The sequence below is a fragment of the Mesocricetus auratus genome, unplaced genomic scaffold (assembly GCF_017639785.1).
Source record: "Mesocricetus auratus isolate SY011 unplaced genomic scaffold, BCM_Maur_2.0 Super-Scaffold_100057, whole genome shotgun sequence".
Taxonomy (NCBI): domain Eukaryota; kingdom Metazoa; phylum Chordata; class Mammalia; order Rodentia; family Cricetidae; genus Mesocricetus; species Mesocricetus auratus.
In genome coordinates, this window is record NW_024429233.1 from 4,614,694 (window position 1) to 4,624,013 (window position 9,320).

The following is a 9,320-nucleotide window of genomic DNA, read 5'->3' on the forward strand; positions in this document are numbered from 1 at the left end:
ACTGTCCACTCTTGTAGGGGACCAGTGTTCCATTCACAGCACTCACATGGCACGTCACAACTGTCTATAACTCTAGTTCAGGGGATCTGATGTCATCTTCTGGCTTCCAAGGCCATGAGGTACTCACATGATTCACAGATACATGAAGGTGAAACACACATAAAAATAATTATTTTTAAAATAAAAATTATGTCTCAGCAAGCTTGATGTCTTGAGTTCAATTCTTGGAACCTAATATGAAGGTAGAAGAGAATTGAGTTTACAAAAGTTTCCTCTGACCTCAACATTTCAACTGTGATACATCCACACAAATACATCATGTACACAGAAGACCCCCCCACACACAAATAATAAAAGTATCATGCAGTCAATTGTTGTTATTTGTCCCAGTTATCTTCAGCTGGTAGTCTATGAGGGAGTCTCAACTATGAGAATGTCCAGATCAGACTGGTCTGTGAGGAATTGTCTTGATTGTTGATTGATAAAGGAAAGTCACAGTCCACTGGAGACAGGTAATCTTGGGTTGTGTTAAAAGCTAAGCTAAGTTGAGTCAAAGAACAAGCTAGCAAGCAGCTTATTTCATGGTTTCTGGAAATGTAAATTAAAATAAACCCCTTTATTCACAAACTGTTTTGATTATGATGTTTGTCACAGCAATAGAATGGTACTAGAACAACATTTTAAAAAATTAGAATGTTGACTACAACACTATTAAGTCAAAAGGCAGATATGGTCATTTAAAATGATTCTTAGATGAAGAGTATAGAAGGTCATTCTCTCAACTGAAGGTTACCCAGCTGTTCTCCAAAGAGGCTGCTCATCCCATCTTAGACTGTTTTTGACCCAAAGACACTCCAAGAGCAACTTTGGGTACCTGGTAGTACTAACTGCCTAATTCTAGATAATTCTAATACCTGAGACCTGGAAGACATAGGCTGGGATGAGGACATATCACTCTGTAAAGTAAGCAAGAGTGAAGTTACAAACAAATGCATCCTGGTGAGGGTCATGTGCCTAGGTGAGAAGAGAGGCACAAAGATTGTTAACATGGAGTCAGGAAAGAATCTTCACAGATTACTTGTGTGAAATGTTCACAAACACAATTTAATCCCTCAAAATTTACTGCTCAAAATTGAGAGGAAAATAAGAGACTTAGAAATATACCATACAGAACAAAATGTTGATCACAATGTGGAAAGGGAAAGTTGCATGGGAATGCTTATAGGGTGGCAGAATTTTGTTTTTTGTTTTTTTGGTTTTTACGAGACAGGGTTTCTCTGTATTGTTTTGGATGCTGTCGGTCCAGCCTGGCCTCGAACTCACAGAGATCTGCCTGGCTCTGCCTCCCGAGTGCTGGGATTAAAGGCGTGTGCCACCACCGCCCGGCTAGGGTGGCGGAATTTTAAGAATTTGTTGGCAGGGTACTCATCCTGATTCTGCATCTCCATGATACTGGATAGGAGGTTGATGTGGGCACTGGATCTTTTTTGAGTAGTGAAAGGCTCTACTCAAAATGTGTCAGCAATAGGGCAATGCCTTTCCTTGCACCTTCCCCCTTCTCCCTTCTTCTCATTTTATGGGTTCCAGATACCTTCCCCCCACCACCTCCTCGAAAGGAAACTTGGAAACCACTCTCATTGTGAACAGTAGTGGAAAATGACTTTCCTCTGCTCCATGCAACAACCTGAGCCATTGTTTTTGGAGACTGTCACTCAGATATAGCCAGGATTCTTTTTTAAGGTTTTTAAAATTACTTTTAATTATGGAGCACATGTGCTCACAGAAGCAGGGAGAATTGGATCCCCATGAAGCTGAAGTTACAGGTAATTGTGAACCACTTGATATGGAACTGGGAATCAAACCTGAGTCCTCTGGAAGAACAATATATGCTCTTAAGTACTGAGCCATCTCTCCAGTCCCATATGGCAGAATTCTTGACTTCACTACAGAAAAAAAAACATTCAGGAAAAGCCTATATGAAACAGAGTTGGAATCTATCAATGCAATTTAAGCAAGAAGTTAAGACAAAGGAATGGAAAGGAGAGCACCCACCCACAAGTGATGTGGAGTCAAGCGACATCCTTAAGTTTCTTTAGATCAATGATAAACAGACAGACAGACAGGATTTTGAGAACTACTGACTTTAAGGACTAGTGACCTTGCATTTTAAAGGATCACTTAGGAAGTTAAATGAGCTAAGCTGCACTGGATAGGCTTATAGATGGAAGGCAAATCAAGGGCTGCAGAACTTTAGGTGTTTTTACTGTTATTAATTAATAGTACTGTTTGGGTGATGCCCAGAAAATTTCAGGTTTATGGTAAAGATGTAAGGTCATCCTTGTAAAAGGTCATGTACTCATAGGTTGTAAACACAATTCACTGCTATTTTCACATTCATATTTGAAATACTGTTATATAAGACTGTTGTCTCTACAAAGGCAACCTTCACAGGAAATCTTAATTTTTCTGGAATTCTTGATACTCAGCTGGAGAGAGACACCAGACTATAAAAGAACTCTTATGTCCCCTTAATTTTTCCTGGGGGGTGAGGGAGCTGGTATGTATGTGTGTGTGTGTGTGTGTGTGTGTGTGTGTGTGTGTGTGTGTGTAGGCTACAGGTTAACCTTATGTGCCTTCCTCAGTGTAAGTCCACCTTGTTTTTGAGACAGGCTTTCCTACTTTCAACATAGAGTTTGTTTACAATTAAGCCCAGCTTGTTGGTCTGCAAGCCCCAAAAATTTATCTGTCTCCACCAGCATTCTTATTTTTTTCCACCAGTATTCTTTTAAAGAACTATTACTTCTAATTATGTGTATATGTGTGTATGTGTAGGTGATTGCAGCTTCCCACAGACACTAGCAGTGTTGGATTCCCTGAAGATGGAGCTGGAGCTACAGGGAGCTGTGAGAAGCCCCACATCACTGCTGGGAACCAACTTCAGGTCCTCCGCAAGAGTGGCAAGCACTCTTGAGCCATCTCTCCAGTCCCCTCTCTCATTTCTTTTTAAGTGGTGTGTGTGTGTGTGTGTGTGTGTGTGTGTGTGTGTGTGTGTAGGGGGGAAATGGGAATATGGGCATTCATGTGGAAATTAGAATACAATCTTAAGTGTCAGTTTTTACCTTCCAACTTGAGACAGTCTCTTTCACTGCTTTTCTATAAGATATTCCAGGATAGCTGGGATTTTTCTGCCTGTGAAATTACAAACACTCACTACATTCCCTGTTTTGATGTAGATTCTGGGGGTTTGAACTTGGGTCCTCACACTTTCATGCCAAGTACTCTACATTAAGCCATCTCCCCAGTTCTTCCCTCATCTTACCATGGCCTATATTTCGACACTCAGATCTCCGCCAAAGCTCCTTCTCCCTCACAATTTACAACCCCTCTCAGATCTCCTCAAAATCTCATCCCTCAGCTGCAAGTTCCTTCATGAGGGGTGAAGACTTCATTTACCTATGGGTATATGGTCAAATATTTAAAATGTAGTTAGAGATTATGTTGGTTCAGCAAAGTGGCAGTTGTAGGCTCTCCTCCAAAATCTATGACTTCAATAGCCCACGGTAGTTGTCTTGGTTTCCAGTATTAGGCAGAGTTTCCCTCAACATGCACAGCTGTGGAGTCAAAGCCTAACTAATAGATCAACAACACAACTCCTTCACCCTAGGTTCAGGGACCATTGCCACAGAGGGCACAGAAAAACTATCAGATCTAGAGAAACAGAGTTTGCTGTGAGACTGTGTCTCCTAGGAATGTCATAAGCTATATCCATGAAGTCTCACCAACATGGCTGCCTAAATATGACCTGAAAAAGGACAACACCAACAGACATGCTAACATGGACAGGGAAAATCTGTGGGGGCTTTACCACCAGACAAATAACTACAGACAACAACAAAATGCTGAGAGTAGGAGAAGTTGTCTTTCCCAGGGAAGAACACACCAATTGGTCATCCAATTCCAAATGGTCAGTCCTGAACACACAGATATTCCAGTAACATTACACAGACTGAACAGGCTGCATTATGTGTTTGGGAACACACAGTAACAATTAAAGAAAAAAAAAGACATAAACTGAAAGAAAGCATGGCAGAAATGAAATGGAAGAGTTTGGAAGGAGAACAGGGGAAATTACAATTTCAAGAAATAATTACAATTTCAAGAAATAAAATTAACTTAAAAATCTCATCCCTTATACAGCTTTCCCTCATTCTCTTCTCCCTCAGAACCATTTCTCTTAATTAACCTCAGACTGATACAATGTCCTCTCCCTCAGACTCTCACCAAGTATCTTCTCTCAGACACCCTTCCCCCAACTTTGGTCCCTCACAACTATTTCTCTCCAGTTACTCCTCAGACTTCGGCAGGCTACATCCCCTACCTGAGACCATATTCTCCTTGATAAATCCCTCATTTCTTCCCTCACACCGTCTTTCCCCTTTACATCTAGAAGGCTTGTAACCCTTTTCCCCCATAGACCTCCAAAGATACTTTCATCCTAGTCCACCTTCATATACTGGGGACCATCAGCATGGTCTCTTCCAGCCATTAGATGTTTTCCTGAGCCTAGTGTAGCCAGTCTTCTGCAGTCCCATGATAGTCAAGCTACTGCTTCAGGGAGACAAGCTATGGCAAAAACACTCCACTTCTGTCGCAGGCCAGACTTGTCAAAAGAGACCTATTTTCAAGGGGAAAGAAAAAAAGAAGGACAGGATGAGGGGAGACAAGAGACACAGGGAGAGATCTGCAGACATAAGAAACACAGATGAAGAACCAGAGGATCCATGTGCCCCTGGCCAAGTTTAGGGTACAGTTCCCATTCCTGCTCCCCTGATTCCTACTGTCTTTCTTTCCCTCTGTCCCCTGCCCTAGACTGAACTGCCCAGAACTTCACAGCAGAGGATTGTTCAGGTGAAATCCTGAAAAGCTCCCTGTAGAACACCTGAATCAGTCTTTTGAGTCATGTCCCCCAAACAGCAATTTCAGCTGCCCTCCTGCCAAGCCCTCCCAGATGCTAGAAGTAGGGAAACAGGAACCAACCTCCACCACCACCCCAGGGCCAGTCAGCTGATGGGCGTTTTGATCTGTGTCTCTCACCATGCCTGTACCCCGGTCTACAAGTCTCTTTCACTGGGCCATCCAGATTCCTTAAATACCACCTGTGTGCAATGAGTAAGGTGCTGGGACCCCATCAGGCCAGACCCATTCACAGACTCTGTGCACACCTGCTGGCCCCTAGATTCATCACAAGCGGAAGCAGGGGTGACAGAAGAGCAACTAATGCCTGGGTGCCTCTCAAGTGCCTGTCTCTGCTGTGGGTTCCTCTCTTTACTTCAACGAAAACAGGACCCAGTGCCAACCCTGATGGTGCAAGTATATAATCTCATCTACTTTAGAAGTCACACACCTAGATTTAGAGAGTCAGATTACAAAACCACAAAGACTCGCAGAAGTGCAAGCTGAGCCCTGGGCGGAAGGGACAGCGAGGGTACGGGAAAGCTATGGCGGGGACGCTGGGTGAGATCACCTTCGAATGTCGCTCTCGGCCGCCCCAGCCAGGCTGATGTCCAGTGAGGGGCAGGATAGGAAGGCCCAGAGGGGCAGGGCGGGAAGGTGCGGCGGGCCCACACAGAGCCCAGGTCAGGACGTCAAGCTCACCATTTCCTGTTCCTGGACCCCGAGTCCACAGTGCAGAGCTCCCCGCAGCAGCGAGTCACTGGTGACAGGACCAGGCAGAGAATTCCAAGTACCTAGGCGGAGAGGAAGCCCAGGACAGATACGAACAGGGTTCGGTGGGTGGGGTTCGGTGTGTGTGTGTGTCGGGGGTGGGTGTAGTGGTGGTAAGACAACCTTAGTTCCGAAGAAAGCCCGCCGGTCCTCTGTCAGGGAATCTGATTGGAAACTCTTAATAACAGTGCTTTCCATTGGACAGGGCTTCAGGCAGTCTTCTCCAGAGAAGGGGGGAAGGGAGGAATTATGGGAGAGGGGTAAGGGGAATGGTGGGGGTGCAGTTGCTCACAAAAGCCAGAAGAGGTCGTAGGATTGCCTCTGTATCATCCAGTTCTCTCTAACCGATACTTCAGGGCCTGGCCCGAATTAATTGAAGATTAGGGTTAAACCTTCTACATAAAGTTATGTCAGCTAATGATTGATATTCAAATGTTGCTTTTCATAAATGAAAATGATAATCAACCTTCATAAAAATCAGACACAGAAGCTGTGATATTTTGGGTTGATGTGTATTTGTACTGCCATATTCAAGTTAGAAGCAGGATTCTTTTTATTTTCTAATAGCTGGTGCTGTCAAATGTGAAATGCTTTGCTTTTTAAAAAGCCTTACAGTGATGGGAGAGATGCTTTAGCTATGTTGATGGCTAGCTTTATGTTTAACAATTTAACCACACCCTGTTTCGAAAAAAGAACAAACAAAAACAAAAACAATTTAACCACAAATCAAAATTGGACATCTAAATGTTAAGGTTGTTGCCTGGTCTTGTAGAATTTTAACAAAACTGTTGTTTGTGCAAGATGGCCTCAAAATTATCCGCTGTTTCTGTTTCTGTAAGCGAAAGTCTGTTTTGCTGGTAATGACCAGAACAGCTGAAAGACATCTGCTTGCAAAACAGAATACAACTTTATGGTTTTTGCCTTTATGAATGCCTGACTAATGTGACTGGGATACATTTGGGAATCCTGTGTCCTGGAGGAAGCCTTGGTGACAGTATCTGCCTAAAAGCCCCTTCTTTGTTAAAAATATATTAAAGGTTCAGACAGGTGAATCTCTGAATGATCACAGAGCCATAACAGGCTCAGCAATCAATAGTGTGTATTGCTATAGCAGAGGATGGAGTTGGATTCTCAGCAGCTCACAACTTCCTGTGACTCCAACTCCAAGGGACCCAACACCATCTTCTGGCTTCTAGGGGTACATGCTTATACTGATGCAGGAGAAATGTGAGTGAAATGTAATGGGGAAATAAAAGTCCCCAACTAAGCGAGGTGACAGGAAGCCACCAGCAGTTCCCACAAGAAGGGGACTTAAGCTCATTCCTACCCCACTGTCTTAAGAAAACTGGGAGCTGGATGGCCACCTGACCTGCCAGTCATAAATCCCCCTGACCATGGATTACAAGGCCAGAAGCTTGGACCCCAGCAGCTGTAACAACATCTGCAGCTACCCGGTTGTCTTCAGAAGACTGGGAACCAGATAGCCTCTTGGCCTACCAGTCATAAAAGTAGCCCCTTGCCCACAATCACAGGATGTGCTCTGGCCATGAACCCCTAGACTACAAATGTGCCAATTAATTTTACCCAACCAGGTGGCAGTTATTTCCTTCCTCAAGGCCCTTCCTTTCATGATGACCTTGTATGGGAACTTTGTGTGCTAAGTAATCTCTGTAACCATGGGACCCTTGCAAACTGAGGCTTCAGTCTCAGGACTCCTCCTCCCCTTTCTTTTCTTGACTGGTGGGCATTTCCTTTCCTCTACCATGGAAAGAGATCTGAGCTGGCCAGCTTGAATAAAAGAAACTTTTTGCTTTTGCATCAGAAGTGTCAACCTCTTGGTTTAGTCTCTGGGATTCTGCAAACCTGGCACAACATGAGTAAAAGTCATACCATAAAGGATTTATTAATAAACTTGAAAGTTACACAAAGTTGAATTCAGGTAAAGGAGTTCTGTCTCCAATATGACTGGAAAACAAGTAGTATACTAAACAGGCTTGTTAGAGACTCTGAAAAAGAAAAATTTGTACAATTGAAGTTTAGGGTTGTTGAGAAAGGTTATATTGTTTGTTCCCTGAGACTGACCTCTAGTCTGGCTCCATACCTATAACAGAGGGTAGCAATCTTGACTTACAACCAGCTATGTGGTACATACCCGCTCATCCCCATATCAAAGAACATCCCTCTAAAAGAAGCTCAAGGGAACACCACAAGGTCACAGCCACCATTAAGTTCTGTTCTGTCATTAAGTTCTGAGCTCTTATCAGGAAAAGCATAATTCTGCTAACTGGGCAAGATTTTTAGAAAGAAAAACAATGGTGTATTTTTAGTAATTCTGGCAGACACTTTTTAAAACATTTTTTTAAATTTTAAATAGCTTATTTTACATGTCAATCCCAGTTCCCTCTCCCTCCCCTCCTCCCGCACCCCCCCACCATCTCACCCATCCTCCTACCCTATTGCCAATTCTTTCTGCATAGGGGATATCTAGAGTCTATCATTTCATTCAGGGTAGGGTCCAGGAACTTCCCTAAGAGTCCAGCCAGAGAGAGCAACCCTCTTTGTGTTATGGACACACGATGTCTGTTAGTATTCGAGGGATAAACACTGATCCACTGCTCAGGACCCCATAGGTAGCCCAGGCATCCTCACTGACTCTCACATTCAGGGGGTCTGGATTGATCCCATGCTGGCCTCCAAGCTGTCGGTCTGGGGTCCAAGAGCTCTCCCCTGTTCAGATCAGCTGTCTCTGCTGGTTTTGCCAGCCCATTCTTTGCCCATTTGCTCTTCGCTCCTCTCTCTCTGTCGCTGGGTTCCTTGAGTTCTGTTCAGTATTTAACTGTGGGTGTTTGCCTCTGCTTCCATCAGTCACTGGATGAAGGCTCCAGGATGGTTATAGACATCAAGTACACTATCAGGAATAGGCATTTGAGGTGGTCTCTACACTATTGCTTAGCTTGCCAATTGGTGTCATCCGTTTAGATCACTAGAGGTCTCAATGGTGCCTGATCTGTCTTCTAACCTATGATTCCCTCTTCCCCCTATCCTACCTCCCCAGTCGACCTTCCTGTTCCTCCATGTCCTACTCTCTCTTCTACTTCTTCCCCTCTCTATTTCCCAGGTCCCCCTCCCCCCCAACCCTCGCCGTGTTCCCCATCTGTTCAGAGGATCTTGCCTCATTTCTCTTCTCTTGGGTACCATATATATCTTTTAGGTTCTTTCCTGTTTCCCAGACTCACTGGCAGACACTTTTTTGGGAAATCTGAAGGCATCTTTGATGGGGGGGGGTGGGAGGGCTGCGTGAGGAAGCATGGAGGACTGCAAGCTGCTGTAGCTGTTTTCTGCAGAGTGAAAAGTATTTAAGAAACAAACAAAAAACCAAACAGCAACAACAACAAAAATGCATCACTTTTCTTTACCCTGTATTTGCACTATCATTCCTGCCTTCCCAGACACACCCATTCATCCCCACATGTCTGGAATGATTCCACAGATGCAGAGAAAGATGCAGGGCTCAGCTGGTAAGCTGCCATGCCCGAGGACCCAAGCTTGAGCCCCCAGAATCCACATCATGTCTTGCATGCTGTCCCCTGACCTCT

General features: G+C 44.2%; 1 protein-coding gene across 1 annotated transcript in view; it reads right to left on the reverse strand.

Annotated features, from left to right (window-relative positions):
• Positions 1-5,845, reverse strand: part of LOC101830115 (zinc finger protein 809-like) — a 32,895-nt gene extending 27,050 nt beyond the window's left edge. Inside the window, exons 1-2 of the mRNA XM_013124521.3 lie at positions 5,656-5,845; positions 128-231 (exon numbers count right to left, since the gene is read on the reverse strand). The gene's annotated coding sequence lies outside the window, so the exon portion shown is untranslated. The remainder of the gene's footprint in view (positions 1-127; positions 232-5,655) is intronic.
• Positions 5,846-9,320: the final 3,475 nt, after the last annotated feature.